Source organism: Gasterosteus aculeatus, unplaced genomic scaffold, assembly GCF_964276395.1.
Source record: "Gasterosteus aculeatus unplaced genomic scaffold, fGasAcu3.hap1.1 HAP1_SCAFFOLD_23, whole genome shotgun sequence".
NCBI lineage: Eukaryota > Metazoa > Chordata > Actinopteri > Perciformes > Gasterosteidae > Gasterosteus > Gasterosteus aculeatus.
The window spans coordinates 419,181-446,355 of record NW_027554882.1 but is presented as its reverse complement, the minus strand read 5'-3'; the positions used below and the strand labels follow the sequence as shown (position 1 = coordinate 446,355).

At 44.8% G+C, this 27,175-nt stretch overlaps 43 non-coding genes across 43 annotated transcripts; all 43 read left to right on the top strand.

Moving 5' to 3' along the window:
- The first annotated feature begins 385 nt into the window (after positions 1–385).
- LOC144391963 (U5 spliceosomal RNA) lies at positions 386–500 on the top strand. The gene has a single exon (XR_013455351.1). It is a non-coding gene; the product is annotated as a U5 spliceosomal RNA (small nuclear RNA).
- A 794-nt stretch (positions 501–1,294) lies between these two features.
- On the top strand, positions 1,295–1,485 carry LOC144392360 (U2 spliceosomal RNA). The gene has a single exon (XR_013455747.1). It is a non-coding gene; the product is annotated as a U2 spliceosomal RNA (small nuclear RNA).
- A 277-nt stretch (positions 1,486–1,762) lies between these two features.
- Positions 1,763–1,926, top strand: LOC144392171 (U1 spliceosomal RNA). The gene has a single exon (XR_013455558.1). It is a non-coding gene; the product is annotated as a U1 spliceosomal RNA (small nuclear RNA).
- Positions 1,927–2,368: 442 nt separating this feature from the next.
- LOC144391962 (U5 spliceosomal RNA) lies at positions 2,369–2,483 on the top strand. Its single transcript, XR_013455350.1, has one exon. It is a non-coding gene; the product is annotated as a U5 spliceosomal RNA (small nuclear RNA).
- A 602-nt stretch (positions 2,484–3,085) lies between these two features.
- Positions 3,086–3,276, top strand: LOC144392402 (U2 spliceosomal RNA). Its single transcript, XR_013455790.1, has one exon. It is a non-coding gene; the product is annotated as a U2 spliceosomal RNA (small nuclear RNA).
- Positions 3,277–3,552: 276 nt separating this feature from the next.
- LOC144392170 (U1 spliceosomal RNA) lies at positions 3,553–3,716 on the top strand. Its single transcript, XR_013455557.1, has one exon. It is a non-coding gene; the product is annotated as a U1 spliceosomal RNA (small nuclear RNA).
- A 930-nt stretch (positions 3,717–4,646) lies between these two features.
- Positions 4,647–4,761, top strand: LOC144391960 (U5 spliceosomal RNA). Its single transcript, XR_013455348.1, has one exon. It is a non-coding gene; the product is annotated as a U5 spliceosomal RNA (small nuclear RNA).
- Positions 4,762–5,363: 602 nt separating this feature from the next.
- Positions 5,364–5,554, top strand: LOC144392357 (U2 spliceosomal RNA). The gene has a single exon (XR_013455745.1). It is a non-coding gene; the product is annotated as a U2 spliceosomal RNA (small nuclear RNA).
- Positions 5,555–5,830: 276 nt separating this feature from the next.
- Positions 5,831–5,994, top strand: LOC144392169 (U1 spliceosomal RNA). Its single transcript, XR_013455556.1, has one exon. It is a non-coding gene; the product is annotated as a U1 spliceosomal RNA (small nuclear RNA).
- A 442-nt stretch (positions 5,995–6,436) lies between these two features.
- On the top strand, positions 6,437–6,551 carry LOC144391959 (U5 spliceosomal RNA). Its single transcript, XR_013455347.1, has one exon. It is a non-coding gene; the product is annotated as a U5 spliceosomal RNA (small nuclear RNA).
- A 705-nt stretch (positions 6,552–7,256) lies between these two features.
- On the top strand, positions 7,257–7,447 carry LOC144392356 (U2 spliceosomal RNA). Its single transcript, XR_013455744.1, has one exon. It is a non-coding gene; the product is annotated as a U2 spliceosomal RNA (small nuclear RNA).
- A 276-nt stretch (positions 7,448–7,723) lies between these two features.
- Positions 7,724–7,887, top strand: LOC144392168 (U1 spliceosomal RNA). Its single transcript, XR_013455555.1, has one exon. It is a non-coding gene; the product is annotated as a U1 spliceosomal RNA (small nuclear RNA).
- A 442-nt stretch (positions 7,888–8,329) lies between these two features.
- LOC144391958 (U5 spliceosomal RNA) lies at positions 8,330–8,444 on the top strand. Its single transcript, XR_013455345.1, has one exon. It is a non-coding gene; the product is annotated as a U5 spliceosomal RNA (small nuclear RNA).
- A 602-nt stretch (positions 8,445–9,046) lies between these two features.
- Positions 9,047–9,237, top strand: LOC144392401 (U2 spliceosomal RNA). Its single transcript, XR_013455789.1, has one exon. It is a non-coding gene; the product is annotated as a U2 spliceosomal RNA (small nuclear RNA).
- Positions 9,238–9,513: 276 nt separating this feature from the next.
- LOC144392167 (U1 spliceosomal RNA) lies at positions 9,514–9,677 on the top strand. The gene has a single exon (XR_013455553.1). It is a non-coding gene; the product is annotated as a U1 spliceosomal RNA (small nuclear RNA).
- A 442-nt stretch (positions 9,678–10,119) lies between these two features.
- Positions 10,120–10,234, top strand: LOC144391957 (U5 spliceosomal RNA). The gene has a single exon (XR_013455344.1). It is a non-coding gene; the product is annotated as a U5 spliceosomal RNA (small nuclear RNA).
- A 602-nt stretch (positions 10,235–10,836) lies between these two features.
- LOC144392400 (U2 spliceosomal RNA) lies at positions 10,837–11,027 on the top strand. Its single transcript, XR_013455788.1, has one exon. It is a non-coding gene; the product is annotated as a U2 spliceosomal RNA (small nuclear RNA).
- Positions 11,028–11,303: 276 nt separating this feature from the next.
- LOC144392166 (U1 spliceosomal RNA) lies at positions 11,304–11,467 on the top strand. The gene has a single exon (XR_013455552.1). It is a non-coding gene; the product is annotated as a U1 spliceosomal RNA (small nuclear RNA).
- A 442-nt stretch (positions 11,468–11,909) lies between these two features.
- Positions 11,910–12,024, top strand: LOC144391956 (U5 spliceosomal RNA). The gene has a single exon (XR_013455343.1). It is a non-coding gene; the product is annotated as a U5 spliceosomal RNA (small nuclear RNA).
- Positions 12,025–12,626: 602 nt separating this feature from the next.
- Positions 12,627–12,817, top strand: LOC144392399 (U2 spliceosomal RNA). The gene has a single exon (XR_013455787.1). It is a non-coding gene; the product is annotated as a U2 spliceosomal RNA (small nuclear RNA).
- A 276-nt stretch (positions 12,818–13,093) lies between these two features.
- Positions 13,094–13,257, top strand: LOC144392165 (U1 spliceosomal RNA). Its single transcript, XR_013455551.1, has one exon. It is a non-coding gene; the product is annotated as a U1 spliceosomal RNA (small nuclear RNA).
- A 442-nt stretch (positions 13,258–13,699) lies between these two features.
- LOC144392622 (U5 spliceosomal RNA) lies at positions 13,700–13,814 on the top strand. Its single transcript, XR_013456006.1, has one exon. It is a non-coding gene; the product is annotated as a U5 spliceosomal RNA (small nuclear RNA).
- A 794-nt stretch (positions 13,815–14,608) lies between these two features.
- Positions 14,609–14,799, top strand: LOC144392355 (U2 spliceosomal RNA). Its single transcript, XR_013455743.1, has one exon. It is a non-coding gene; the product is annotated as a U2 spliceosomal RNA (small nuclear RNA).
- Positions 14,800–15,076: 277 nt separating this feature from the next.
- Positions 15,077–15,240, top strand: LOC144392163 (U1 spliceosomal RNA). Its single transcript, XR_013455549.1, has one exon. It is a non-coding gene; the product is annotated as a U1 spliceosomal RNA (small nuclear RNA).
- A 442-nt stretch (positions 15,241–15,682) lies between these two features.
- LOC144392621 (U5 spliceosomal RNA) lies at positions 15,683–15,797 on the top strand. Its single transcript, XR_013456005.1, has one exon. It is a non-coding gene; the product is annotated as a U5 spliceosomal RNA (small nuclear RNA).
- A 602-nt stretch (positions 15,798–16,399) lies between these two features.
- LOC144392479 (U2 spliceosomal RNA) lies at positions 16,400–16,590 on the top strand. Its single transcript, XR_013455867.1, has one exon. It is a non-coding gene; the product is annotated as a U2 spliceosomal RNA (small nuclear RNA).
- A 276-nt stretch (positions 16,591–16,866) lies between these two features.
- On the top strand, positions 16,867–17,030 carry LOC144392161 (U1 spliceosomal RNA). The gene has a single exon (XR_013455548.1). It is a non-coding gene; the product is annotated as a U1 spliceosomal RNA (small nuclear RNA).
- A 442-nt stretch (positions 17,031–17,472) lies between these two features.
- Positions 17,473–17,587, top strand: LOC144392620 (U5 spliceosomal RNA). The gene has a single exon (XR_013456004.1). It is a non-coding gene; the product is annotated as a U5 spliceosomal RNA (small nuclear RNA).
- A 602-nt stretch (positions 17,588–18,189) lies between these two features.
- On the top strand, positions 18,190–18,380 carry LOC144392398 (U2 spliceosomal RNA). Its single transcript, XR_013455786.1, has one exon. It is a non-coding gene; the product is annotated as a U2 spliceosomal RNA (small nuclear RNA).
- A 276-nt stretch (positions 18,381–18,656) lies between these two features.
- Positions 18,657–18,820, top strand: LOC144392160 (U1 spliceosomal RNA). The gene has a single exon (XR_013455547.1). It is a non-coding gene; the product is annotated as a U1 spliceosomal RNA (small nuclear RNA).
- A 442-nt stretch (positions 18,821–19,262) lies between these two features.
- Positions 19,263–19,377, top strand: LOC144392619 (U5 spliceosomal RNA). Its single transcript, XR_013456003.1, has one exon. It is a non-coding gene; the product is annotated as a U5 spliceosomal RNA (small nuclear RNA).
- Positions 19,378–19,979: 602 nt separating this feature from the next.
- Positions 19,980–20,170, top strand: LOC144392397 (U2 spliceosomal RNA). Its single transcript, XR_013455784.1, has one exon. It is a non-coding gene; the product is annotated as a U2 spliceosomal RNA (small nuclear RNA).
- A 276-nt stretch (positions 20,171–20,446) lies between these two features.
- Positions 20,447–20,610, top strand: LOC144392159 (U1 spliceosomal RNA). Its single transcript, XR_013455546.1, has one exon. It is a non-coding gene; the product is annotated as a U1 spliceosomal RNA (small nuclear RNA).
- A 442-nt stretch (positions 20,611–21,052) lies between these two features.
- On the top strand, positions 21,053–21,167 carry LOC144392618 (U5 spliceosomal RNA). The gene has a single exon (XR_013456001.1). It is a non-coding gene; the product is annotated as a U5 spliceosomal RNA (small nuclear RNA).
- A 602-nt stretch (positions 21,168–21,769) lies between these two features.
- Positions 21,770–21,960, top strand: LOC144392354 (U2 spliceosomal RNA). Its single transcript, XR_013455742.1, has one exon. It is a non-coding gene; the product is annotated as a U2 spliceosomal RNA (small nuclear RNA).
- Positions 21,961–22,236: 276 nt separating this feature from the next.
- Positions 22,237–22,400, top strand: LOC144392158 (U1 spliceosomal RNA). The gene has a single exon (XR_013455545.1). It is a non-coding gene; the product is annotated as a U1 spliceosomal RNA (small nuclear RNA).
- Positions 22,401–22,842: 442 nt separating this feature from the next.
- On the top strand, positions 22,843–22,957 carry LOC144392616 (U5 spliceosomal RNA). The gene has a single exon (XR_013455999.1). It is a non-coding gene; the product is annotated as a U5 spliceosomal RNA (small nuclear RNA).
- A 705-nt stretch (positions 22,958–23,662) lies between these two features.
- Positions 23,663–23,853, top strand: LOC144392353 (U2 spliceosomal RNA). Its single transcript, XR_013455740.1, has one exon. It is a non-coding gene; the product is annotated as a U2 spliceosomal RNA (small nuclear RNA).
- Positions 23,854–24,129: 276 nt separating this feature from the next.
- LOC144392157 (U1 spliceosomal RNA) lies at positions 24,130–24,293 on the top strand. Its single transcript, XR_013455544.1, has one exon. It is a non-coding gene; the product is annotated as a U1 spliceosomal RNA (small nuclear RNA).
- Positions 24,294–24,735: 442 nt separating this feature from the next.
- On the top strand, positions 24,736–24,850 carry LOC144392615 (U5 spliceosomal RNA). Its single transcript, XR_013455998.1, has one exon. It is a non-coding gene; the product is annotated as a U5 spliceosomal RNA (small nuclear RNA).
- A 602-nt stretch (positions 24,851–25,452) lies between these two features.
- Positions 25,453–25,643, top strand: LOC144392396 (U2 spliceosomal RNA). Its single transcript, XR_013455783.1, has one exon. It is a non-coding gene; the product is annotated as a U2 spliceosomal RNA (small nuclear RNA).
- A 276-nt stretch (positions 25,644–25,919) lies between these two features.
- On the top strand, positions 25,920–26,083 carry LOC144392156 (U1 spliceosomal RNA). Its single transcript, XR_013455542.1, has one exon. It is a non-coding gene; the product is annotated as a U1 spliceosomal RNA (small nuclear RNA).
- Positions 26,084–26,525: 442 nt separating this feature from the next.
- LOC144392614 (U5 spliceosomal RNA) lies at positions 26,526–26,640 on the top strand. Its single transcript, XR_013455997.1, has one exon. It is a non-coding gene; the product is annotated as a U5 spliceosomal RNA (small nuclear RNA).
- The last annotated feature ends 535 nt before the right edge of the window (positions 26,641–27,175 follow it).

The window sequence follows — 27,175 nt, the reverse complement described above, 5'->3', positions numbered from 1 at the left end:
AGTGAAATCAACCACATTTCAGCAGGATTTTACACGGATTAATCACCACTGCACTGGAGTCTCCGGTGGAGGGAGTCTACAATCAGCAAATCACTGTCTGAATCCAAAGTGAAATCAACCAGATTTCAGCATTAATCATCACTGCGCTGGAGTCTCCAGTGGAGCACGTCTCAAATCAGCAAATCACTGTCTGAATCCAAAGTGAAATCAAGCACATTTCAGCAGGACTTTACACTTTTGCTTGTAAACAAATCAATGAGTTTTTGATGGCTGGTGCTGGGGAATGGGTTTGGCATTGGACAACCGCAGCTCAACCAGTCCCAACCACAAGAGGGATCACTGTTGCGACTGGGATATAAGGCTGCCTGCCACCTGATTCCGCAACTGACTTTGGTTTCTCTTCAATACGCATAAGTCTTTCGCCTTTTACTAAAGACTTCCGTGGAGAGGAACAACAATGAGTTGACCATATTTTTGGCAGGCTCTGCCAATTGGCTGAGCCTCATGTACTTGTGTGAAAAGAAAAGTAGTTGGACAGAGGCTCCTGACAATGGAGCACAAACAAAGTTGTGTTTACTTATCACTGGAGTCACTAGTGCAGCAAGTCTCAAATCACTGTCTGAATCCAAAGTGAAATCAACCAGATTTCAGCAGGATTTTACAGGGATTAATGGTCACTTTACTGGAGTCTCCGGTGGAGCACGTCTCAAATCAGCAAATCACTGTCTGAATTCATTGTGAAATCAACAAGATTTTCAGCAGGAATCATCACTGGAGTCACTAGTGGAGCCTTGCAGCAAGTCTCAAATCTCTGTCTGAATCCATTGTGAAATCAACAAGATTTTCAGCAGGACTTTACAGTGATTAATCATCACTGGAGTCACTAGTGGAGCCTTGCAGCAAGTCTCAAATCCCTGTCTGAATCCATTGTGAAATCAACAAGATTTTCAGCAGGAATCATCACTGGAGTCACTAGTGGAGCCTTGCAGCAAGTCTCAAATCTCTGTCTGAATCCATTGTGAAATCAACAAGATTTTCAGCAGGACTTTACAGTGATTAATCATCACTGGAGTCTCTAGTGTCTGAAACAACAGTGAAATCAACCAGATTTCAGCAGGAGTTTACACTTTTGCTTGTAAACAAATCAATGATTTTAGCTTTTTTGAGGACGGGGGCAGCGTGGGGAGTGGGTTGTTAAGTAGCAAGCGACTGCTACGCCCAGTTGAAAGAACCGCACCGCGACAATTGAGATATGTGCTGGTACGTTGGGTCTGCAAACAAACAGTTTGGTGTTATCGCTTCTCGGCCTTTTGGCTAAGATCAAGTGTAGTATCTGTTCTTATCAGTTTAATATCTGATATGTCCTCTATACGAGGACTACATATTAAGCCGATTTTTAGCTCTGGGAGATGAAAAAGGGGCTTGCTCCGTTCACTCCAAGCATCGACCCGGTATTGCAGCACCTCCGGGAACGGTGCACCCTTTAAATTGTGGAAAATAAAAGAAATTGGTAACCTGAATCAGTGGTGTGGTGTTGGAAATGATTTCTGCTTTGAGTAAAACAAGTCTCACCTCCACATAGTTTTTAAGACTGAGGCTTTTGGCAAGTGACTTATGCTTACTCATCAATAGTGCCTTTGTTTTGCAAGTCTCAAATCACTGATTTTAACTTCACCGATCTGTGAGGACGGTGCCATCTGCGAACCGTCACCACAAATGCTGTGACTGGGAATACCGTCCCTGCCTCTGTCACCACCAACTCATACTTACCTGGCAGGGGAGATACCATGATCAAGAAGGTGGTTCACCCAGGGCGAGGCTCAGTCATTGCACTGCGACTGTGCTGACCACTGCGAATTCCCCAAATGTGGGAATCTCGACTGCATAATTTGTGGTAGTGGGGGACTGCGTTCGCGCTCTCCCCTGATATTGAAGTCAAAGAAAAACCAGGTGTCCCGTTTAATCATCACTGTCTGAATCCCTAGTGAAATCAACCACATTTCAGCAGGATTTTACACGGATTAATCACCACTGCACTGGAGTCTCCGGTGGAGGGAGTCTACAATCAGCAAATCACTGTCTGAATCCAAAGTGAAATCAACCAGATTTCAGCATTAATCATCACTGCGCTGGAGTCTCCAGTGGAGCACGTCTCAAATCAGCAAATCACTGTCTGAATCCAAAGTGAAATCAAGCACATTTCAGCAGGACTTTACACTTTTGCTTGTAAACAAATCAATGAGTTTTTGATGGCTGGTGCTGGGGAATGGGTTTGGCATTGGACAACCGCAGCTCAACCAGTCCCAACCACAAGAGGGATCACTGTTGCGACTGGGATATAAGGCTGCCTGCCACCTGATTCCGCAACTGACTTTGGTTTCTCTTCAATACGCATAAGTCTTTCGCCTTTTACTAAAGACTTCCGTGGAGAGGAACAACAATGAGTTGACCATATTTTTGGCAGGCTCTGCCAATTGGCTGAGCCTCATGTACTTGTGTGAAAAGAAAAGTAGTTGGACAGAGGCTCCTGACAATGGAGCACAAACAAAGTTGTGTTTACTTATCACTGGAGTCACTAGTGCAGCAAGTCTCAAATCACTGTCTGAATCCAAAGTGAAATCAACCAGATTTCAGCAGGATTTTACAGGGATTAATGGTCACTTTACTGGAGTCTCCGGTGGAGCACGTCTCAAATCAGCAAATCACTGTCTGAATTCATTGTGAAATCAACAAGATTTTCAGCAGGAATCATCACTGGAGTCACTAGTGGAGCCTTGCAGCAAGTCTCAAATCTCTGTCTGAATCCATTGTGAAATCAACAAGATTTTCAGCAGGACTTTACAGTGATTAATCATCACTGGAGTCTCTAGTGTCTGAAACAACAGTGAAATCAACCAGATTTCAGCAGGAGTTTACACTTTTGCTTGTAAACAAATCAATGATTTTAGCTTTTTTGAGGACGGGGGCAGCGTGGGGAGTGGGTTGTTAAGTAGCAAGCGACTGCTACGCCCAGTTGAAAGAACCGCACCGCGACAATTGAGATATGTGCTGGTACGTTGGGTCTGCAAACAAACAGTTTGGTGTTATCGCTTCTCGGCCTTTTGGCTAAGATCAAGTGTAGTATCTGTTCTTATCAGTTTAATATCTGATATGTCCTCTATACGAGGACTACATATTAAGCCGATTTTTAGCTCTGGGAGATGAAAAAGGGGCTTGCTCCGTTCACTCCAAGCATCGGCCCGGTATTGCAGCACCTCCGGGAACGGTGCACCCTTTAAATTGTGGAAAATAAAAGAAAGGGTAACCTGAATCAGTGGTGTGGTGTTGGAAATGATTTCTGCTTTGAGTAAAACAAGTCTCACCTCCACATAGTTTTTAAGACTGAGGCTTTTGGCAAGTGACTTATGCTTACTCATCAATAGTGCCTTTGTTTTGCAAGTCTCAAATCACTGATTTTAACTTCACCGATCTGTGAGGACGGTGCCATCTGCGAACCGTCACCACAAATGCTGTGACTGGGAATACCGTCCCTGCCTCTGTCACCACCAACTCATACTTACCTGGCAGGGGAGATACCATGATCAAGAAGGTGGTTCACCCAGGGCGAGGCTCAGTCATTGCACTGCGACTGTGCTGACCACTGCGAATTCCCCAAATGTGGGAATCTCGACTGCATAATTTGTGGTAGTGGGGGACTGCGTTCGCGCTCTCCCCTGATATTGAAGTCAAAGAAAAACCAGGTGTCCCGTTTAATCATCACTGTCTGAATCCCTAGTGAAATCAACCACATTTCAGCAGGATTTTACACGGATTAATCACCACTGCACTGGAGTCTCCGGTGGAGGGAGTCTACAATCAGCAAATCACTGTCTGAATCCAAAGTGAAATCAACCAGATTTCAGCATTAATCATCACTGCGCTGGAGTCTCCAGTGGAGCACGTCTCAAATCAGCAAATCACTGTCTGAATCCAAAGTGAAATCAAGCACATTTCAGCAGGACTTTACACTTTTGCTTGTAAACAAATCAATGAGTTTTTGATGGCTGGTGCTGGGGAATGGGTTTGGCATTGGACAACCGCAGCTCAACCAGTCCCAACCACAAGAGGGATCAAATCATGTGCTGACCACTGCGAATTCCCCAAATGTGGGAATCTCGACTGCATAATTTGTGGTAGTGGGGGACTGCGTTCGCGCTCTCCCCTGATATTGAAGTCAAAGAAAAACCAGGTGTCCCGTTTAATCATCACTGTCTGAATCCCTAGTGAAATCAACCACATTTCAGCAGGATTTTACACGGATTAATCACCACTGCACTGGAGTCTCCGGTGGAGGGAGTCTACAATCAGCAAATCACTGTCTGAATCCAAAGTGAAATCAACCAGATTTCAGCATTAATCATCACTGCGCTGGAGTCTCCAGTGGAGCACGTCTCAAATCAGCAAATCACTGTCTGAATCCAAAGTGAAATCAAGCACATTTCAGCAGGACTTTACACTTTTGCTTGTAAACAAATCAATGAGTTTTTGATGGCTGGTGCTGGGGAATGGGTTTGGCATTGGACAACCGCAGCTCAACCAGTCCCAACCACAAGAGGGATCACTGTTGCGACTGGGATATAAGGCTGCCTGCCACCTGATTCCGCAACTGACTTTGGTTTCTCTTCAATACGCATAAGTCTTTCGCCTTTTACTAAAGACTTCCGTGGAGAGGAACAACAATGAGTTGACCATATTTTTGGCAGGCTCTGCCAATTGGCTGAGCCTCATGTACTTGTGTGAAAAGAAAAGTAGTTGGACAGAGGCTCCTGACAATGGAGCACAAACAAAGTTGTGTTTACTTATCACTGGAGTCACTAGTGCAGCAAGTCTCAAATCACTGTCTGAATCCAAAGTGAAATCAACCAGATTTCAGCAGGATTTTACAGGGATTAATGGTCACTTTACTGGAGTCTCCGGTGGAGCACGTCTCAAATCAGCAAATCACTGTCTGAATTCATTGTGAAATCAACAAGATTTTCAGCAGGAATCATCACTGGAGTCACTAGTGGAGCCTTGCAGCAAGTCTCAAATCTCTGTCTGAATCCATTGTGAAATCAACAAGATTTTCAGCAGGACTTTACAGTGATTAATCATCACTGGAGTCTCTAGTGTCTGAAACAACAGTGAAATCAACCAGATTTCAGCAGGAGTTTACACTTTTGCTTGTAAACAAATCAATGATTTTAGCTTTTTTGAGGACGGGGGCAGCGTGGGGAGTGGGTTGTTAAGTAGCAAGCGACTGCTACGCCCAGTTGAAAGAACCGCACCGCGACAATTGAGATATGTGCTGGTACGTTGGGTCTGCAAACAAACAGTTTGGTGTTATCGCTTCTCGGCCTTTTGGCTAAGATCAAGTGTAGTATCTGTTCTTATCAGTTTAATATCTGATATGTCCTCTATACGAGGACTACATATTAAGCCGATTTTTAGCTCTGGGAGATGAAAAAGGGGCTTGCTCCGTTCACTCCAAGCATCGACCCGGTATTGCAGCACCTCCGGGAACGGTGCACCCTTTAAATTGTGGAAAATAAAAGAAATGGTAACCTGAATCAGTGGTGTGGTGTTGGAAATGATTTCTGCTTTGAGTAAAACAAGTCTCACCTCCACATAGTTTTTAAGACTGAGGCTTTTGGCAAGTGACTTATGCTTACTCATCAATAGTGCCTTTGTTTTGCAAGTCTCAAATCACTGATTTTAACTTCACCGATCTGTGAGGACGGTGCCATCTGCGAACCGTCACCACAAATGCTGTGACTGGGAATACCGTCCCTGCCTCTGTCACCACCAACTCATACTTACCTGGCAGGGGAGATACCATGATCAAGAAGGTGGTTCACCCAGGGCGAGGCTCAGTCATTGCACTGCGACTGTGCTGACCACTGCGAATTCCCCAAATGTGGGAATCTCGACTGCATAATTTGTGGTAGTGGGGGACTGCGTTCGCGCTCTCCCCTGATATTGAAGTCAAAGAAAAACCAGGTGTCCCGTTTAATCATCACTGTCTGAATCCCTAGTGAAATCAACCACATTTCAGCAGGATTTTACACGGATTAATCACCACTGCACTGGAGTCTCCGGTGGAGGGAGTCTACAATCAGCAAATCACTGTCTGAATCCAAAGTGAAATCAACCAGATTTCAGCATTAATCATCACTGCGCTGGAGTCTCCAGTGGAGCACGTCTCAAATCAGCAAATCACTGTCTGAATCCAAAGTGAAATCAAGCACATTTCAGCAGGACTTTACACTTTTGCTTGTAAACAAATCAATGAGTTTTTGATGGCTGGTGCAGGGGAATGGGTTTGGCATTGGACAACCGCAGCTCAACCAGTCCCAACCACAAGAGGGATCACTGTTGCGACTGGGATATAAGGCTGCCTGTCACCTGATTCCGCAACTGACTTTGGTTTCTCTTCAATACGCATAAGTCTTTCGCCTTTTACTAAAGACTTCCGTGGAGAGGAACAACAATGAGTTGACCATATTTTTGGCAGGCTCTGCCAATTGGCTGAGCCTCATGTACTTGTGTGAAAAGAAAAGTAGTTGGACAGAGGCTCCTGACAATGGAGCACAAACAAAGTTGTGTTTACTTATCACTGGAGTCACTAGTGCAGCAAGTCTCAAATCACTGTCTGAATCCAAAGTGAAATCAACCAGATTTCAGCAGGATTTTACAGGGATTAATGGTCACTTTACTGGAGTCTCCGGTGGAGCACGTCTCAAATCAGCAAATCACTGTCTGAATTCATTGTGAAATCAACAAGATTTTCAGCAGGAATCATCACTGGAGTCACTAGTGGAGCCTTGCAGCAAGTCTCAAATCTCTGTCTGAATCCATTGTGAAATCAACAAGATTTTCAGCAGGACTTTACAGTGATTAATCATCACTGGAGTCACTAGTGGAGCCTTGCAGCAAGTCTCAAATCCCTGTCTGAATCCATTGTGAAATCAACAAGATTTTCAGCAGGACTTTACAGTGATTAATCATCACTGGAGTCTCTAGTGTCTGAAACAACAGTGAAATCAACCAGATTTCAGCAGGAGTTTACACTTTTGCTTGTAAACAAATCAATGATTTTAGCTTTTTTGAGGACGGGGGCAGCGTGGGGAGTGGGTTGTTAAGTAGCAAGCGACTGCTACGCCCAGTTGAAAGAACCGCACCGCGACAATTGAGATATGTGCTGGTACGTTGGGTCTGCAAACAAACAGTTTGGTGTTATCGCTTCTCGGCCTTTTGGCTAAGATCAAGTGTAGTATCTGTTCTTATCAGTTTAATATCTGATATGTCCTCTATACGAGGACTACATATTAAGCCGATTTTTAGCTCTGGGAGATGAAAAAGGGGCTTGCTCCGTTCACTCCAAGCATCGACCCGGTATTGCAGCACCTCCGGGAACGGTGCACCCTTTAAATTGTGGAAAATAAAAGAAATGGTAACCTGAATCAGTGGTGTGGTGTTGGAAATGATTTCTGCTTTGAGTAAAACAAGTCTCACCTCCACATAGTTTTTAAGACTGAGGCTTTTGGCAAGTGACTTATGCTTACTCATCAATAGTGCCTTTGTTTTGCAAGTCTCAAATCACTGATTTTAACTTCACCGATCTGTGAGGACGGTGCCATCTGCGAACCGTCACCACAAATGCTGTGACTGGGAATACCGTCCCTGCCTCTGTCACCACCAACTCATACTTACCTGGCAGGGGAGATACCATGATCAAGAAGGTGGTTCACCCAGGGCGAGGCTCAGTCATTGCACTGCGACTGTGCTGACCACTGCGAATTCCCCAAATGTGGGAATCTCGACTGCATAATTTGTGGTAGTGGGGGACTGCGTTCGCGCTCTCCCCTGATATTGAAGTCAAAGAAAAACCAGGTGTCCCGTTTAATCATCACTGTCTGAATCCCTAGTGAAATCAACCACATTTCAGCAGGATTTTACACGGATTAATCACCACTGCACTGGAGTCTCCGGTGGAGGGAGTCTACAATCAGCAAATCACTGTCTGAATCCAAAGTGAAATCAACCAGATTTCAGCATTAATCATCACTGCGCTGGAGTCTCCAGTGGAGCACGTCTCAAATCAGCAAATCACTGTCTGAATCCAAAGTGAAATCAAGCACATTTCAGCAGGACTTTACACTTTTGCTTGTAAACAAATCAATGAGTTTTTGATGGCTGGTGCTGGGGAATGGGTTTGGCATTGGACAACCGCAGCTCAACCAGTCCCAACCACAAGAGGGATCACTGTTGCGACTGGGATATAAGGCTGCCTGCCACCTGATTCCGCAACTGACTTTGGTTTCTCTTCAATACGCATAAGTCTTTCGCCTTTTACTAAAGACTTCCGTGGAGAGGAACAACAATGAGTTGACCATATTTTTGGCAGGCTCTGCCAATTGGCTGAGCCTCATGTACTTGTGTGAAAAGAAAAGTAGTTGGACAGAGGCTCCTGACAATGGAGCACAAACAAAGTTGTGTTTACTTATCACTGGAGTCACTAGTGCAGCAAGTCTCAAATCACTGTCTGAATCCAAAGTGAAATCAACCAGATTTCAGCAGGATTTTACAGGGATTAATGGTCACTTTACTGGAGTCTCCGGTGGAGCACGTCTCAAATCAGCAAATCACTGTCTGAATTCATTGTGAAATCAACAAGATTTTCAGCAGGAATCATCACTGGAGTCACTAGTGGAGCCTTGCAGCAAGTCTCAAATCTCTGTCTGAATCCATTGTGAAATCAACAAGATTTTCAGCAGGACTTTACAGTGATTAATCATCACTGGAGTCTCTAGTGTCTGAAACAACAGTGAAATCAACCAGATTTCAGCAGGAGTTTACACTTTTGCTTGTAAACAAATCAATGATTTTAGCTTTTTTGAGGACGGGGGCAGCGTGGGGAGTGGGTTGTTAAGTAGCAAGCGACTGCTACGCCCAGTTGAAAGAACCGCACCGCGACAATTGAGATATGTGCTGGTACGTTGGGTCTGCAAACAAACAGTTTGGTGTTATCGCTTCTCGGCCTTTTGGCTAAGATCAAGTGTAGTATCTGTTCTTATCAGTTTAATATCTGATATGTCCTCTATACGAGGACTACATATTAAGCCGATTTTTAGCTCTGGGAGATGAAAAAGGGGCTTGCTCCGTTCACTCCAAGCATCGGCCCGGTATTGCAGCACCTCCGGGAACGGTGCACCCTTTAAATTGTGGAAAATAAAAGAAAGGGTAACCTGAATCAGTGGTGTGGTGTTGGAAATGATTTCTGCTTTGAGTAAAACAAGTCTCACCTCCACATAGTTTTTAAGACTGAGGCTTTTGGCAAGTGACTTATGCTTACTCATCAATAGTGCCTTTGTTTTGCAAGTCTCAAATCACTGATTTTAACTTCACCGATCTGTGAGGACGGTGCCATCTGCGAACCGTCACCACAAATGCTGTGACTGGGAATACCGTCCCTGCCTCTGTCACCACCAACTCATACTTACCTGGCAGGGGAGATACCATGATCAAGAAGGTGGTTCACCCAGGGCGAGGCTCAGTCATTGCACTGCGACTGTGCTGACCACTGCGAATTCCCCAAATGTGGGAATCTCGACTGCATAATTTGTGGTAGTGGGGGACTGCGTTCGCGCTCTCCCCTGATATTGAAGTCAAAGAAAAACCAGGTGTCCCGTTTAATCATCACTGTCTGAATCCCTAGTGAAATCAACCACATTTCAGCAGGATTTTACACGGATTAATCACCACTGCACTGGAGTCTCCGGTGGAGGGAGTCTACAATCAGCAAATCACTGTCTGAATCCAAAGTGAAATCAACCAGATTTCAGCATTAATCATCACTGCGCTGGAGTCTCCAGTGGAGCACGTCTCAAATCAGCAAATCACTGTCTGAATCCAAAGTGAAATCAAGCACATTTCAGCAGGACTTTACACTTTTGCTTGTAAACAAATCAATGAGTTTTTGATGGCTGGTGCTGGGGAATGGGTTTGGCATTGGACAACCGCAGCTCAACCAGTCCCAACCACAAGAGGGATCACTGTTGCGACTGGGATATAAGGCTGCCTGCCACCTGATTCCGCAACTGACTTTGGTTTCTCTTCAATACGCATAAGTCTTTCGCCTTTTACTAAAGACTTCCGTGGAGAGGAACAACAATGAGTTGACCATATTTTTGGCAGGCTCTGCCAATTGGCTGAGCCTCATGTACTTGTGTGAAAAGAAAAGTAGTTGGACAGAGGCTCCTGACAATGGAGCACAAACAAAGTTGTGTTTACTTATCACTGGAGTCACTAGTGCAGCAAGTCTCAAATCACTGTCTGAATCCAAAGTGAAATCAACCAGATTTCAGCAGGATTTTACAGGGATTAATGGTCACTTTACTGGAGTCTCCGGTGGAGCACGTCTCAAATCAGCAAATCACTGTCTGAATTCATTGTGAAATCAACAAGATTTTCAGCAGGAATCATCACTGGAGTCACTAGTGGAGCCTTGCAGCAAGTCTCAAATCTCTGTCTGAATCCATTGTGAAATCAACAAGATTTTCAGCAGGACTTTACAGTGATTAATCATCACTGGAGTCTCTAGTGTCTGAAACAACAGTGAAATCAACCAGATTTCAGCAGGAGTTTACACTTTTGCTTGTAAACAAATCAATGATTTTAGCTTTTTTGAGGACGGGGGCAGCGTGGGGAGTGGGTTGTTAAGTAGCAAGCGACTGCTACGCCCAGTTGAAAGAACCGCACCGCGACAATTGAGATATGTGCTGGTACGTTGGGTCTGCAAACAAACAGTTTGGTGTTATCGCTTCTCGGCCTTTTGGCTAAGATCAAGTGTAGTATCTGTTCTTATCAGTTTAATATCTGATATGTCCTCTATACGAGGACTACATATTAAGCCGATTTTTAGCTCTGGGAGATGAAAAAGGGGCTTGCTCCGTTCACTCCAAGCATCGGCCCGGTATTGCAGCACCTCCGGGAACGGTGCACCCTTTAAATTGTGGAAAATAAAAGAAAGGGTAACCTGAATCAGTGGTGTGGTGTTGGAAATGATTTCTGCTTTGAGTAAAACAAGTCTCACCTCCACATAGTTTTTAAGACTGAGGCTTTTGGCAAGTGACTTATGCTTACTCATCAATAGTGCCTTTGTTTTGCAAGTCTCAAATCACTGATTTTAACTTCACCGATCTGTGAGGACGGTGCCATCTGCGAACCGTCACCACAAATGCTGTGACTGGGAATACCGTCCCTGCCTCTGTCACCACCAACTCATACTTACCTGGCAGGGGAGATACCATGATCAAGAAGGTGGTTCACCCAGGGCGAGGCTCAGTCATTGCACTGCGACTGTGCTGACCACTGCGAATTCCCCAAATGTGGGAATCTCGACTGCATAATTTGTGGTAGTGGGGGACTGCGTTCGCGCTCTCCCCTGATATTGAAGTCAAAGAAAAACCAGGTGTCCCGTTTAATCATCACTGTCTGAATCCCTAGTGAAATCAACCACATTTCAGCAGGATTTTACACGGATTAATCACCACTGCACTGGAGTCTCCGGTGGAGGGAGTCTACAATCAGCAAATCACTGTCTGAATCCAAAGTGAAATCAACCAGATTTCAGCATTAATCATCACTGCGCTGGAGTCTCCAGTGGAGCACGTCTCAAATCAGCAAATCACTGTCTGAATCCAAAGTGAAATCAAGCACATTTCAGCAGGACTTTACACTTTTGCTTGTAAACAAATCAATGAGTTTTTGATGGCTGGTGCTGGGGAATGGGTTTGGCATTGGACAACCGCAGCTCAACCAGTCCCAACCACAAGAGGGATCACTGTTGCGACTGGGATATAAGGCTGCCTGCCACCTGATTCCGCAACTGACTTTGGTTTCTCTTCAATACGCATAAGTCTTTCGCCTTTTACTAAAGACTTCCGTGGAGAGGAACAACAATGAGTTGACCATATTTTTGGCAGGCTCTGCCAATTGGCTGAGCCTCATGTACTTGTGTGAAAAGAAAAGTAGTTGGACAGAGGCTCCTGACAATGGAGCACAAACAAAGTTGTGTTTACTTATCACTGGAGTCACTAGTGCAGCAAGTCTCAAATCACTGTCTGAATCCAAAGTGAAATCAACCAGATTTCAGCAGGATTTTACAGGGATTAATGGTCACTTTACTGGAGTCTCCGGTGGAGCACGTCTCAAATCAGCAAATCACTGTCTGAATTCATTGTGAAATCAACAAGATTTTCAGCAGGAATCATCACTGGAGTCACTAGTGGAGCCTTGCAGCAAGTCTCAAATCTCTGTCTGAATCCATTGTGAAATCAACAAGATTTTCAGCAGGACTTTACAGTGATTAATCATCACTGGAGTCTCTAGTGTCTGAAACAACAGTGAAATCAACCAGATTTCAGCAGGAGTTTACACTTTTGCTTGTAAACAAATCAATGATTTTAGCTTTTTTGAGGACGGGGGCAGCGTGGGGAGTGGGTTGTTAAGTAGCAAGCGACTGCTACGCCCAGTTGAAAGAACCGCACCGCGACAATTGAGATATGTGCTGGTACGTTGGGTCTGCAAACAAACAGTTTGGTGTTATCGCTTCTCGGCCTTTTGGCTAAGATCAAGTGTAGTATCTGTTCTTATCAGTTTAATATCTGATATGTCCTCTATACGAGGACTACATATTAAGCCGATTTTTAGCTCTGGGAGATGAAAAAGGGGCTTGCTCCGTTCACTCCAAGCATCGGCCCGGTATTGCAGCACCTCCGGGAACGGTGCACCCTTTAAATTGTGGAAAATAAAAGAAAGGGTAACCTGAATCAGTGGTGTGGTGTTGGAAATGATTTCTGCTTTGAGTAAAACAAGTCTCACCTCCACATAGTTTTTAAGACTGAGGCTTTTGGCAAGTGACTTATGCTTACTCATCAATAGTGCCTTTGTTTTGCAAGTCTCAAATCACTGATTTTAACTTCACCGATCTGTGAGGACGGTGCCATCTGCGAACCGTCACCACAAATGCTGTGACTGGGAATACCGTCCCTGCCTCTGTCACCACCAACTCATACTTACCTGGCAGGGGAGATACCATGATCAAGAAGGTGGTTCACCCAGGGCGAGGCTCAGTCATTGCACTGCGACTGTGCTGACCACTGCGAATTCCCCAAATGTGGGAATCTCGACTGCATAATTTGTGGTAGTGGGGGACTGCGTTCGCGCTCTCCCCTGATATTGAAGTCAAAGAAAAACCAGGTGTCCCGTTTAATCATCACTGTCTGAATCCCTAGTGAAATCAACCACATTTCAGCAGGATTTTACACGGATTAATCACCACTGCACTGGAGTCTCCGGTGGAGGGAGTCTACAATCAGCAAATCACTGTCTGAATCCAAAGTGAAATCAACCAGATTTCAGCATTAATCATCACTGCGCTGGAGTCTCCAGTGGAGCACGTCTCAAATCAGCAAATCACTGTCTGAATCCAAAGTGAAATCAAGCACATTTCAGCAGGACTTTACACTTTTGCTTGTAAACAAATCAATGAGTTTTTGATGGCTGGTGCTGGGGAATGGGTTTGGCATTGGACAACCGCAGCTCAACCAGTCCCAACCACAAGAGGGATCACTGTTGCGACTGGGATATAAGGCTGCCTGCCACCTGATTCCGCAACTGACTTTGGTTTCTCTTCAATACGCATAAGTCTTTCGCCTTTTACTAAAGACTTCCGTGGAGAGGAACAACAATGAGTTGACCATATTTTTGGCAGGCTCTGCCAATTGGCTGAGCCTCATGTACTTGTGTGAAAACAAAAGTAGTTGGACAGAGGCTCCTGACAATGGAGCACAAACAAAGTTGTGTTTACTTATCACTGGAGTCACTAGTGCAGCAAGTCTCAAATCACTGTCTGAATCCAAAGTGAAATCAACCAGATTTCAGCAGGATTTTACAGGGATTAATGGTCACTTTACTGGAGTCTCCGGTGGAGCACGTCTCAAATCAGCAAATCACTGTCTGAATTCATTGTGAAATCAACAAGATTTTCAGCAGGAATCATCACTGGAGTCACTAGTGGAGCCTTGCAGCAAGTCTCAAATCTCTGTCTGAATCCATTGTGAAATCAACAAGATTTTCAGCAGGACTTTACAGTGATTAATCATCACTGGAGTCACTAGTGGAGCCTTGCAGCAAGTCTCAAATCCCTGTCTGAATCCATTGTGAAATCAACAAGATTTTCAGCAGGAATCATCACTGGAGTCACTAGTGGAGCCTTGCAGCAAGTCTCAAATCTCTGTCTGAATCCATTGTGAAATCAACAAGATTTTCAGCAGGACTTTACAGTGATTAATCATCACTGGAGTCTCTAGTGTCTGAAACAACAGTGAAATCAACCAGATTTCAGCAGGAGTTTACACTTTTGCTTGTAAACAAATCAATGATTTTAGCTTTTTTGAGGACGGGGGCAGCGTGGGGAGTGGGTTGTTAAGTAGCAAGCGACTGCTACGCCCAGTTGAAAGAACCGCACCGCGACAATTGAGATATGTGCTGGTACGTTGGGTCTGCAAACAAACAGTTTGGTGTTATCGCTTCTCGGCCTTTTGGCTAAGATCAAGTGTAGTATCTGTTCTTATCAGTTTAATATCTGATATGTCCTCTATACGAGGACTACATATTAAGCCGATTTTTAGCTCTGGGAGATGAAAAAGGGGCTTGCTCCGTTCACTCCAAGCATCGACCCGGTATTGCAGCACCTCCGGGAACGGTGCACCCTTTAAATTGTGGAAAATAAAAGAAATTGGTAACCTGAATCAGTGGTGTGGTGTTGGAAATGATTTCTGCTTTGAGTAAAACAAGTCTCACCTCCACATAGTTTTTAAGACTGAGGCTTTTGGCAAGTGACTTATGCTTACTCATCAATAGTGCCTTTGTTTTGCAAGTCTCAAATCACTGATTTTAACTTCACCGATCTGTGAGGACGGTGCCATCTGCGAACCGTCACCACAAATGCTGTGACTGGGAATACCGTCCCTGCCTCTGTCACCACCAACTCATACTTACCTGGCAGGGGAGATACCATGATCAAGAAGGTGGTTCACCCAGGGCGAGGCTCAGTCATTGCACTGCGACTGTGCTGACCACTGCGAATTCCCCAAATGTGGGAATCTCGACTGCATAATTTGTGGTAGTGGGGGACTGCGTTCGCGCTCTCCCCTGATATTGAAGTCAAAGAAAAACCAGGTGTCCCGTTTAATCATCACTGTCTGAATCCCTAGTGAAATCAACCACATTTCAGCAGGATTTTACACGGATTAATCACCACTGCACTGGAGTCTCCGGTGGAGGGAGTCTACAATCAGCAAATCACTGTCTGAATCCAAAGTGAAATCAACCAGATTTCAGCATTAATCATCACTGCGCTGGAGTCTCCAGTGGAGCACGTCTCAAATCAGCAAATCACTGTCTGAATCCAAAGTGAAATCAAGCACATTTCAGCAGGACTTTACACTTTTGCTTGTAAACAAATCAATGAGTTTTTGATGGCTGGTGCTGGGGAATGGGTTTGGCATTGGACAACCGCAGCTCAACCAGTCCCAACCACAAGAGGGATCACTGTTGCGACTGGGATATAAGGCTGCCTGCCACCTGATTCCGCAACTGACTTTGGTTTCTCTTCAATACGCATAAGTCTTTCGCCTTTTACTAAAGACTTCCGTGGAGAGGAACAACAATGAGTTGACCATATTTTTGGCAGGCTCTGCCAATTGGCTGAGCCTCATGTACTTGTGTGAAAAGAAAAGTAGTTGGACAGAGGCTCCTGACAATGGAGCACAAACAAAGTTGTGTTTACTTATCACTGGAGTCACTAGTGCAGCAAGTCTCAAATCACTGTCTGAATCCAAAGTGAAATCAACCAGATTTCAGCAGGATTTTACAGGGATTAATGGTCACTTTACTGGAGTCTCCGGTGGAGCACGTCTCAAATCAGCAAATCACTGTCTGAATTCATTGTGAAATCAACAAGATTTTCAGCAGGAATCATCACTGGAGTCACTAGTGGAGCCTTGCAGCAAGTCTCAAATCTCTGTCTGAATCCATTGTGAAATCAACAAGATTTTCAGCAGGACTTTACAGTGATTAATCATCACTGGAGTCTCTAGTGTCTGAAACAACAGTGAAATCAACCAGATTTCAGCAGGAGTTTACACTTTTGCTTGTAAACAAATCAATGATTTTAGCTTTTTTGAGGACGGGGGCAGCGTGGGGAGTGGGTTGTTAAGTAGCAAGCGACTGCTACGCCCAGTTGAAAGAACCGCACCGCGACAATTGAGATATGTGCTGGTACGTTGGGTCTGCAAACAAACAGTTTGGTGTTATCGCTTCTCGGCCTTTTGGCTAAGATCAAGTGTAGTATCTGTTCTTATCAGTTTAATATCTGATATGTGCTCTATACGAGGACTACATATTAAGCCGATTTTTAGCTCTGGGAGATGAAAAAGGGGCTTGCTCCGTTCACTCCAAGCATCGGCCCGGTATTGCAGCACCTCCGGGAACGGTGCAACCTTTAAATTGTGGAAAATAAAAGAAAGGGTAACCTGAATCAGTGGTGTGGTGTTGGAAATGATTTCTGCTTTGAGTAAAACAAGTCTCACCTCCACATAGTTTTTAAGACTGAGGCTTTTGGCAAGTGACTTATGCTTACTCATCAATAGTGCCTTTGTTTTGCAAGTCTCAAATCACTGATTTTAACTTCACCGATCTGTGAGGACGGTGCCATCTGCGAACCGTCACCACAAATGCTGTGACTGGGAATACCGTCCCTGCCTCTGTCACCACCAACTCATACTTACCTGGCAGGGGAGATACCATGATCAAGAAGGTGGTTCACCCAGGGCGAGGCTCAGTCATTGCACTGCGACTGTGCTGACCACTGCGAATTCCCCAAATGTGGGAATCTCGACTGCATAATTTGTGGTAGTGGGGGACTGCGTTCGCGCTCTCCCCTGATATTGAAGTCAAAGAAAAACCAGGTGTCCCGTTTAATCATCACTGTCTGAATCCCTAGTGAAATCAACCACATTTCAGCAGGATTTTACACGGATTAATCACCACTGCACTGGAGTCTCCGGTGGAGGGAGTCTACAATCAGCAAATCACTGTCTGAATCCAAAGTGAAATCAACCAGATTTCAGCATTAATCATCACTGCGCTGGAGTCTCCAGTGGAGCACGTCTCAAATCAGCAAATCACTGTCTGAATCCAAAGTGAAATCAAGCACATTTCAGCAGGACTTTACACTTTTGCTTGTAAACAAATCAATGAGTTTTTGATGGCTGGTGCTGGGGAATGGGTTTGGCATTGGACAACCGCAGCTCAACCAGTCCCAACCACAAGAGGGATCACTGTTGCGACTGGGATATAAGGCTGCCTGCCACCTGATTCCGCAACTGACTTTGGTTTCTCTTCAATACGCATAAGTCTTTCGCCTTTTACTAAAGACTTCCGTGGAGAGGAACAACAATGAGTTGACCATATTTTTGGCAGGCTCTGCCAATTGGCTGAGCCTCATGTACTTGTGTGAAAAGAAAAGTAGTTGGACAGAGGCTCCTGACAATGGAGCACAAACAAAGTTGTGTTTACTTATCACTGGAGTCACTAGTGCAGCAAGTCTCAAATCACTGTCTGAATCCAAAGTGAAATCAACCAGATTTCAGCAGGATTTTACAGGGATTAATGGTCACTTTACTGGAGTCTCCGGTGGAGCACGTCTCAAATCAGCAAATCACTGTCTGAATTCATTGTGAAATCAACAAGATTTTCAGCAGGAATCATCACTGGAGTCACTAGTGGAGCCTTGCAGCAAGTCTCAAATCTCTGTCTGAATCCATTGTGAAATCAACAAGATTTTCAGCAGGACTTTACAGTGATTAATCATCACTGGAGTCTCTAGTGTCTGAAACAACAGTGAAATCAACCAGATTTCAGCAGGAGTTTACACTTTTGCTTGTAAACAAATCAATGATTTTAGCTTTTTTGAGGACGGGGGCAGCGTGGGGAGTGGGTTGTTAAGTAGCAAGCGACTGCTACGCCCAGTTGAAAGAACCGCACCGCGACAATTGAGATATGTGCTGGTACGTTGGGTCTGCAAACAAACAGTTTGGTGTTATCGCTTCTCGGCCTTTTGGCTAAGATCAAGTGTAGTATCTGTTCTTATCAGTTTAATATCTGATATGTCCTCTATACGAGGACTACATATTAAGCCGATTTTTAGCTCTGGGAGATGAAAAAGGGGCTTGCTCCGTTCACTCCAAGCATCGGCCCGGTATTGCAGCACCTCCGGGAACGGTGCACCCTTTAAATTGTGGAAAATAAAAGAAAGGGTAACCTGAATCAGTGGTGTGGTGTTGGAAATGATTTCTGCTTTGAGTAAAACAAGTCTCACCTCCACATAGTTTTTAAGACTGAGGCTTTTGGCAAGTGACTTATGCTTACTCATCAATAGTGCCTTTGTTTTGCAAGTCTCAAATCACTGATTTTAACTTCACCGATCTGTGAGGACGGTGCCATCTGCGAACCGTCACCACAAATGCTGTGACTGGGAATACCGTCCCTGCCTCTGTCACCACCAACTCATACTTACCTGGCAGGGGAGATACCATGATCAAGAAGGTGGTTCACCCAGGGCGAGGCTCAGTCATTGCACTGCGACTGTGCTGACCACTGCGAATTCCCCAAATGTGGGAATCTCGACTGCATAATTTGTGGTAGTGGGGGACTGCGTTCGCGCTCTCCCCTGATATTGAAGTCAAAGAAAAACCAGGTGTCCCGTTTAATCATCACTGTCTGAATCCCTAGTGAAATCAACCACATTTCAGCAGGATTTTACACGGATTAATCACCACTGCACTGGAGTCTCCGGTGGAGGGAGTCTACAATCAGCAAATCACTGTCTGAATCCAAAGTGAAATCAACCAGATTTCAGCATTAATCATCACTGCGCTGGAGTCTCCAGTGGAGCACGTCTCAAATCAGCAAATCACTGTCTGAATCCAAAGTGAAATCAAGCACATTTCAGCAGGACTTTACACTTTTGCTTGTAAACAAATCAATGAGTTTTTGATGGCTGGTGCTGGGGAATGGGTTTGGCATTGGACAACCGCAGCTCAACCAGTCCCAACCACAAGAGGGATCACTGTTGCGACTGGGATATAAGGCTGCCTGCCACCTGATTCCGCAACTGACTTTGGTTTCTCTTCAATACGCATAAGTCTTTCGCCTTTTACTAAAGACTTCCGTGGAGAGGAACAACAATGAGTTGACCATATTTTTGGCAGGCTCTGCCAATTGGCTGAGCCTCATGTACTTGTGTGAAAAGAAAAGTAGTTGGACAGAGGCTCCTGACAATGGAGCACAAACAAAGTTGTGTTTACTTATCACTGGAGTCACTAGTGCAGCAAGTCTCAAATCACTGTCTGAATCCAAAGTGAAATCAACCAGATTTCAGCAGGATTTTACAGGGATTAATGGTCACTTTACTGGAGTCTCCGGTGGAGCACGTCTCAAATCAGCAAATCACTGTCTGAATTCATTGTGAAATCAACAAGATTTTCAGCAGGAATCATCACTGGAGTCACTAGTGGAGCCTTGCAGCAAGTCTCAAATCTCTGTCTGAATCCATTGTGAAATCAACAAGATTTTCAGCAGGACTTTACAGTGATTAATCATCACTGGAGTCTCTAGTGTCTGAAACAACAGTGAAATCAACCAGATTTCAGCAGGAGTTTACACTTTTGCTTGTAAACAAATCAATGATTTTAGCTTTTTTGAGGACGGGGGCAGCGTGGGGAGTGGGTTGTTAAGTAGCAAGCGACTGCTACGCCCAGTTGAAAGAACCGCACCGCGACAATTGAGATATGTGCTGGTACGTTGGGTCTGCAAACAAACAGTTTGGTGTTATCGCTTCTCGGCCTTTTGGCTAAGATCAAGTGTAGTATCTGTTCTTATCAGTTTAATATCTGATATGTCCTCTATACGAGGACTACATATTAAGCCGATTTTTAGCTCTGGGAGATGAAAAAGGGGCTTGCTCCGTTCACTCCAAGCATCGGCCCGGTATTGCAGCACCTCCGGGAACGGTGCACCCTTTAAATTGTGGAAAATAAAAGAAAGGGTAACCTGAATCAGTGGTGTGGTGTTGGAAATGATTTCTGCTTTGAGTAAAACAAGTCTCACCTCCACATAGTTTTTAAGACTGAGGCTTTTGGCAAGTGACTTATGCTTACTCATCAATAGTGCCTTTGTTTTGCAAGTCTCAAATCACTGATTTTAACTTCACCGATCTGTGAGGACGGTGCCATCTGCGAACCGTCACCACAAATGCTGTGACTGGGAATACCGTCCCTGCCTCTGTCACCACCAACTCATACTTACCTGGCAGGGGAGATACCATGATCAAGAAGGTGGTTCACCCAGGGCGAGGCTCAGTCATTGCACTGCGACTGTGCTGACCACTGCGAATTCCCCAAATGTGGGAATCTCGACTGCATAATTTGTGGTAGTGGGGGACTGCGTTCGCGCTCTCCCCTGATATTGAAGTCAAAGAAAAACCAGGTGTCCCGTTTAATCATCACTGTCTGAATCCCTAGTGAAATCAACCACATTTCAGCAGGATTTTACACGGATTAATCACCACTGCACTGGAGTCTCCGGTGGAGGGAGTCTACAATCAGCAAATCACTGTCTGAATCCAAAGTGAAATCAACCAGATTTCAGCATTAATCATCACTGCGCTGGAGTCTCCAGTGGAGCACGTCTCAAATCAGCAAATCACTGTCTGAATCCAAAGTGAAATCAAGCACATTTCAGCAGGACTTTACACTTTTGCTTGTAAACAAATCAATGAGTTTTTGATGGCTGGTGCTGGGGAATGGGTTTGGCATTGGACAACCGCAGCTCAACCAGTCCCAACCACAAGAGGGATCACTGTTGCGACTGGGATATAAGGCTGCCTGCCACCTGATTCCGCAACTGACTTTGGTTTCTCTTCAATACGCATAAGTCTTTCGCCTTTTACTAAAGACTTCCGTGGAGAGGAACAACAATGAGTTGACCATATTTTTGGCAGGCTCTGCCAATTGGCTGAGCCTCATGTACTTGTGTGAAAAGAAAAGTAGTTGGACAGAGGCTCCTGACAATGGAGCACAAACAAAGTTGTGTTTACTTATCACTGGAGTCACTAGTGCAGCAAGTCTCAAATCACTGTCTGAATCCAAAGTGAAATCAACCAGATTTCAGCAGGATTTTACAGGGATTAATGGTCACTTTACTGGAGTCTCCGGTGGAGCACGTCTCAAATCAGCAAATCACTGTCTGAATTCATTGTGAAATCAACAAGATTTTCAGCAGGAATCATCACTGGAGTCACTAGTGGAGCCTTGCAGCAAGTCTCAAATCTCTGTCTGAATCCATTGTGAAATCAACAAGATTTTCAGCAGGACTTTACAGTGATTAATCATCACTGGAGTCTCTAGTGTCTGAAACAACAGTGAAATCAACCAGATTTCAGCAGGAGTTTACACTTTTGCTTGTAAACAAATCAATGATTTTAGCTTTTTTGAGGACGGGGGCAGCGTGGGGAGTGGGTTGTTAAGTAGCAAGCGACTGCTACGCCCAGTTGAAAGAACCGCACCGCGACAATTGAGATATGTGCTGGTACGTTGGGTCTGCAAACAAACAGTTTGGTGTTATCGCTTCTCGGCCTTTTGGCTAAGATCAAGTGTAGTATCTGTTCTTATCAGTTTAATATCTGATATGTCCTCTATACGAGGACTACATATTAAGCCGATTTTTAGCTCTGGGAGATGAAAAAGGGGCTTGCTCCGTTCACTCCAAGCATCGACCCGGTATTGCAGCACCTCCGGGAACGGTGCACCCTTTAAATTGTGGAAAATAAAAGAAATGGTAACCTGAATCAGTGGTGTGGTGTTGGAAATGATTTCTGCTTTGAGTAAAACAAGTCTCACCTCCACATAGTTTTTAAGACTGAGGCTTTTGGCAAGTGACTTATGCTTACTCATCAATAGTGCCTTTGTTTTGCAAGTCTCAAATCACTGATTTTAACTTCACCGATCTGTGAGGACGGTGCCATCTGCGAACCGTCACCACAAATGCTGTGACTGGGAATACCGTCCCTGCCTCTGTCACCACCAACTCATACTTACCTGGCAGGGGAGATACCATGATCAAGAAGGTGGTTCACCCAGGGCGAGGCTCAGTCATTGCACTGCGACTGTGCTGACCACTGCGAATTCCCCAAATGTGGGAATCTCGACTGCATAATTTGTGGTAGTGGGGGACTGCGTTCGCGCTCTCCCCTGATATTGAAGTCAAAGAAAAACCAGGTGTCCCGTTTAATCATCACTGTCTGAATCCCTAGTGAAATCAACCACATTTCAGCAGGATTTTACACGGATTAATCACCACTGCACTGGAGTCTCCGGTGGAGGGAGTCTACAATCAGCAAATCACTGTCTGAATCCAAAGTGAAATCAACCAGATTTCAGCATTAATCATCACTGCGCTGGAGTCTCCAGTGGAGCACGTCTCAAATCAGCAAATCACTGTCTGAATCCAAAGTGAAATCAAGCACATTTCAGCAGGACTTTACACTTTTGCTTGTAAACAAATCAATGAGTTTTTGATGGCTGGTGCTGGGGAATGGGTTTGGCATTGGACAACCGCAGCTCAACCAGTCCCAACCACAAGAGGGATCACTGTTGCGACTGGGATATAAGGCTGCCTGTCACCTGATTCCGCAACTGACTTTGGTTTCTCTTCAATACGCATAAGTCTTTCGCCTTTTACTAAAGACTTCCGTGGAGAGGAACAACAATGAGTTGACCATATTTTTGGCAGGCTCTGCCAATTGGCTGAGCCTCATGTACTTGTGTGAAAAGAAAAGTAGTTGGACAGAGGCTCCTGACAATGGAGCACAAACAAAGTTGTGTTTACTTATCACTGGAGTCACTAGTGCAGCAAGTCTCAAATCACTGTCTGAATCCAAAGTGAAATCAACCAGATTTCAGCAGGATTTTACAGGGATTAATGGTCACTTTACTGGAGTCTCCGGTGGAGCACGTCTCAAATCAGCAAATCACTGTCTGAATTCATTGTGAAATCAACAAGATTTTCAGCAGGAATCATCACTGGAGTCACTAGTGGAGCCTTGCAGCAAGTCTCAAATCTCTGTCTGAATCCATTGTGAAATCAACAAGATTTTCAGCAGGACTTTACAGTGATTAATCATCACTGGAGTCACTAGTGGAGCCTTGCAGCAAGTCTCAAATCCCTGTCTGAATCCATTGTGAAATCAACAAGATTTTCAGCAGGACTTTACAGTGATTAATCATCACTGGAGTCTCTAGTGTCTGAAACAACAGTGAAATCAACCAGATTTCAGCAGGAGTTTACACTTTTGCTTGTAAACAAATCAATGATTTTAGCTTTTTTGAGGACGGGGGCAGCGTGGGGAGTGGGTTGTTAAGTAGCAAGCGACTGCTACGCCCAGTTGAAAGAACCGCACCGCGACAATTGAGATATGTGCTGGTACGTTGGGTCTGCAAACAAACAGTTTGGTGTTATCGCTTCTCGGCCTTTTGGCTAAGATCAAGTGTAGTATCTGTTCTTATCAGTTTAATATCTGATATGTCCTCTATACGAGGACTACATATTAAGCCGATTTTTAGCTCTGGGAGATGAAAAAGGGGCTTGCTCCGTTCACTCCAAGCATCGACCCGGTATTGCAGCACCTCCGGGAACGGTGCACCCTTTAAATTGTGGAAAATAAAAGAAATGGTAACCTGAATCAGTGGTGTGGTGTTGGAAATGATTTCTGCTTTGAGTAAAACAAGTCTCACCTCCACATAGTTTTTAAGACTGAGGCTTTTGGCAAGTGACTTATGCTTACTCATCAATAGTGCCTTTGTTTTGCAAGTCTCAAATCACTGATTTTAACTTCACCGATCTGTGAGGACGGTGCCATCTGCGAACCGTCACCACAAATGCTGTGACTGGGAATACCGTCCCTGCCTCTGTCACCACCAACTCATACTTACCTGGCAGGGGAGATACCATGATCAAGAAGGTGGTTCACCCAGGGCGAGGCTCAGTCATTGCACTGCGACTGTGCTGACCACTGCGAATTCCCCAAATGTGGGAATCTCGACTGCATAATTTGTGGTAGTGGGGGACTGCGTTCGCGCTCTCCCCTGATATTGAAGTCAAAGAAAAACCAGGTGTCCCGTTTAATCATCACTGTCTGAATCCCTAGTGAAATCAACCACATTTCAGCAGGATTTTACACGGATTAATCACCACTGCACTGGAGTCTCCGGTGGAGGGAGTCTACAATCAGCAAATCACTGTCTGAATCCAAAGTGAAATCAACCAGATTTCAGCATTAATCATCACTGCGCTGGAGTCTCCAGTGGAGCACGTCTCAAATCAGCAAATCACTGTCTGAATCCAAAGTGAAATCAAGCACATTTCAGCAGGACTTTACACTTTTGCTTGTAAACAAATCAATGAGTTTTTGATGGCTGGTGCTGGGGAATGGGTTTGGCATTGGACAACCGCAGCTCAACCAGTCCCAACCACAAGAGGGATCACTGTTGCGACTGGGATATAAGGCTGCCTGCCACCTGATTCCGCAACTGACTTTGGTTTCTCTTCAATACGCATAAGTCTTTCGCCTTTTACTAAAGACTTCCGTGGAGAGGAACAACAATGAGTTGACCATATTTTTGGCAGGCTCTGCCAATTGGCTGAGCCTCATGTACTTGTGTGAAAAGAAAAGTAGTTGGACAGAGGCTCCTGACAATGGAGCACAAACAAAGTTGTGTTTACTTATCACTGGAGTCACTAGTGCAGCAAGTCTCAAATCACTGTCTGAATCCAAAGTGAAATCAACCAGATTTCAGCAGGATTTTACAGGGATTAATGGTCACTTTACTGGAGTCTCCGGTGGAGCACGTCTCAAATCAGCAAATCACTGTCTGAATTCATTGTGAAATCAACAAGATTTTCAGCAGGAATCATCACTGGAGTCACTAGTGGAGCCTTGCAGCAAGTCTCAAATCTCTGTCTGAATCCATTGTGAAATCAACAAGATTTTCAGCAGGACTTTACAGTGATTAATCATCACTGGAGTCTCTAGTGTCTGAAACAACAGTGAAATCAACCAGATTTCAGCAGGAGTTTACACTTTTGCTTGTAAACAAATCAATGATTTTAGCTTTTTTGAGGACGGGGGCAGCGTGGGGAGTGGGTTGTTAAGTAGCAAGCGACTGCTACGCCCAGTTGAAAGAACCGCACCGCGACAATTGAGATATGTGCTGGTACGTTGGGTCTGCAAACAAACAGTTTGGTGTTATCGCTTCTCGGCCTTTTGGCTAAGATCAAGTGTAGTATCTGTTCTTATCAGTTTAATATCTGATATGTCCTCTATACGAGGACTACATATTAAGCCGATTTTTAGCTCTGGGAGATGAAAAAGGGGCTTGCTCCGTTCACTCCAAGCATCGGCCCGGTATTGCAGCACCTCCGGGAACGGTGCACCCTTTAAATTGTGGAAAATAAAAGAAAGGGTAACCTGAATCAGTGGTGTGGTGTTGGAAATGATTTCTGCTTTGAGTAAAACAAGTCTCACCTCCACATAGTTTTTAAGACTGAGGCTTTTGGCAAGTGACTTATGCTTACTCATCAATAGTGCCTTTGTTTTGCAAGTCTCAAATCACTGATTTTAACTTCACCGATCTGTGAGGACGGTGCCATCTGCGAACCGTCACCACAAATGCTGTGACTGGGAATACCGTCCCTGCCTCTGTCACCACCAACTCATACTTACCTGGCAGGGGAGATACCATGATCAAGAAGGTGGTTCACCCAGGGCGAGGCTCAGTCATTGCACTGCGACTGTGCTGACCACTGCGAATTCCCCAAATGTGGGAATCTCGACTGCATAATTTGTGGTAGTGGGGGACTGCGTTCGCGCTCTCCCCTGATATTGAAGTCAAAGAAAAACCAGGTGTCCCGTTTAATCATCACTGTCTGAATCCCTAGTGAAATCAACCACATTTCAGCAGGATTTTACACGGATTAATCACCACTGCACTGGAGTCTCCGGTGGAGGGAGTCTACAATCAGCAAATCACTGTCTGAATCCAAAGTGAAATCAACCAGATTTCAGCATTAATCATCACTGCGCTGGAGTCTCCAGTGGAGCACGTCTCAAATCAGCAAATCACTGTCTGAATCCAAAGTGAAATCAAGCACATTTCAGCAGGACTTTACACTTTTGCTTGTAAACAAATCAATGAGTTTTTGATGGCTGGTGCTGGGGAATGGGTTTGGCATTGGACAACCGCAGCTCAACCAGTCCCAACCACAAGAGGGATCACTGTTGCGACTGGGATATAAGGCTGCCTGCCACCTGATTCCGCAACTGACTTTGGTTTCTCTTCAATACGCATAAGTCTTTCGCCTTTTACTAAAGACTTCCGTGGAGAGGAACAACAATGAGTTGACCATATTTTTGGCAGGCTCTGCCAATTGGCTGAGCCTCATGTACTTGTGTGAAAAGAAAAGTAGTTGGACAGAGGCTCCTGACAATGGAGCACAAACAAAGTTGTGTTTACTTATCACTGGAGTCACTAGTGCAGCAAGTCTCAAATCACTGTCTGAATCCAAAGTGAAATCAACCAGATTTCAGCAGGATTTTACAGGGATTAATGGTCACTTTACTGGAGTCTCCGGTGGAGCACGTCTCAAATCAGCAAATCACTGTCTGAATTCATTGTGAAATCAACAAGATTTTCAGCAGGAATCATCACTGGAGTCACTAGTGGAGCCTTGCAGCAAGTCTCAAATCTCTGTCTGAATCCATTGTGAAATCAACAAGATTTTCAGCAGGACTTTACAGTGATTAATCATCACTGGAGTCTCTAGTGTCTGAAACAACAGTGAAATCAACCAGATTTCAGCAGGAGTTTACACTTTTGCTTGTAAACAAATCAATGATTTTAGCTTTTTTGAGGACGGGGGCAGCGTGGGGAGTGGGTTGTTAAGTAGCAAGCGACTGCTACGCCCAGTTGAA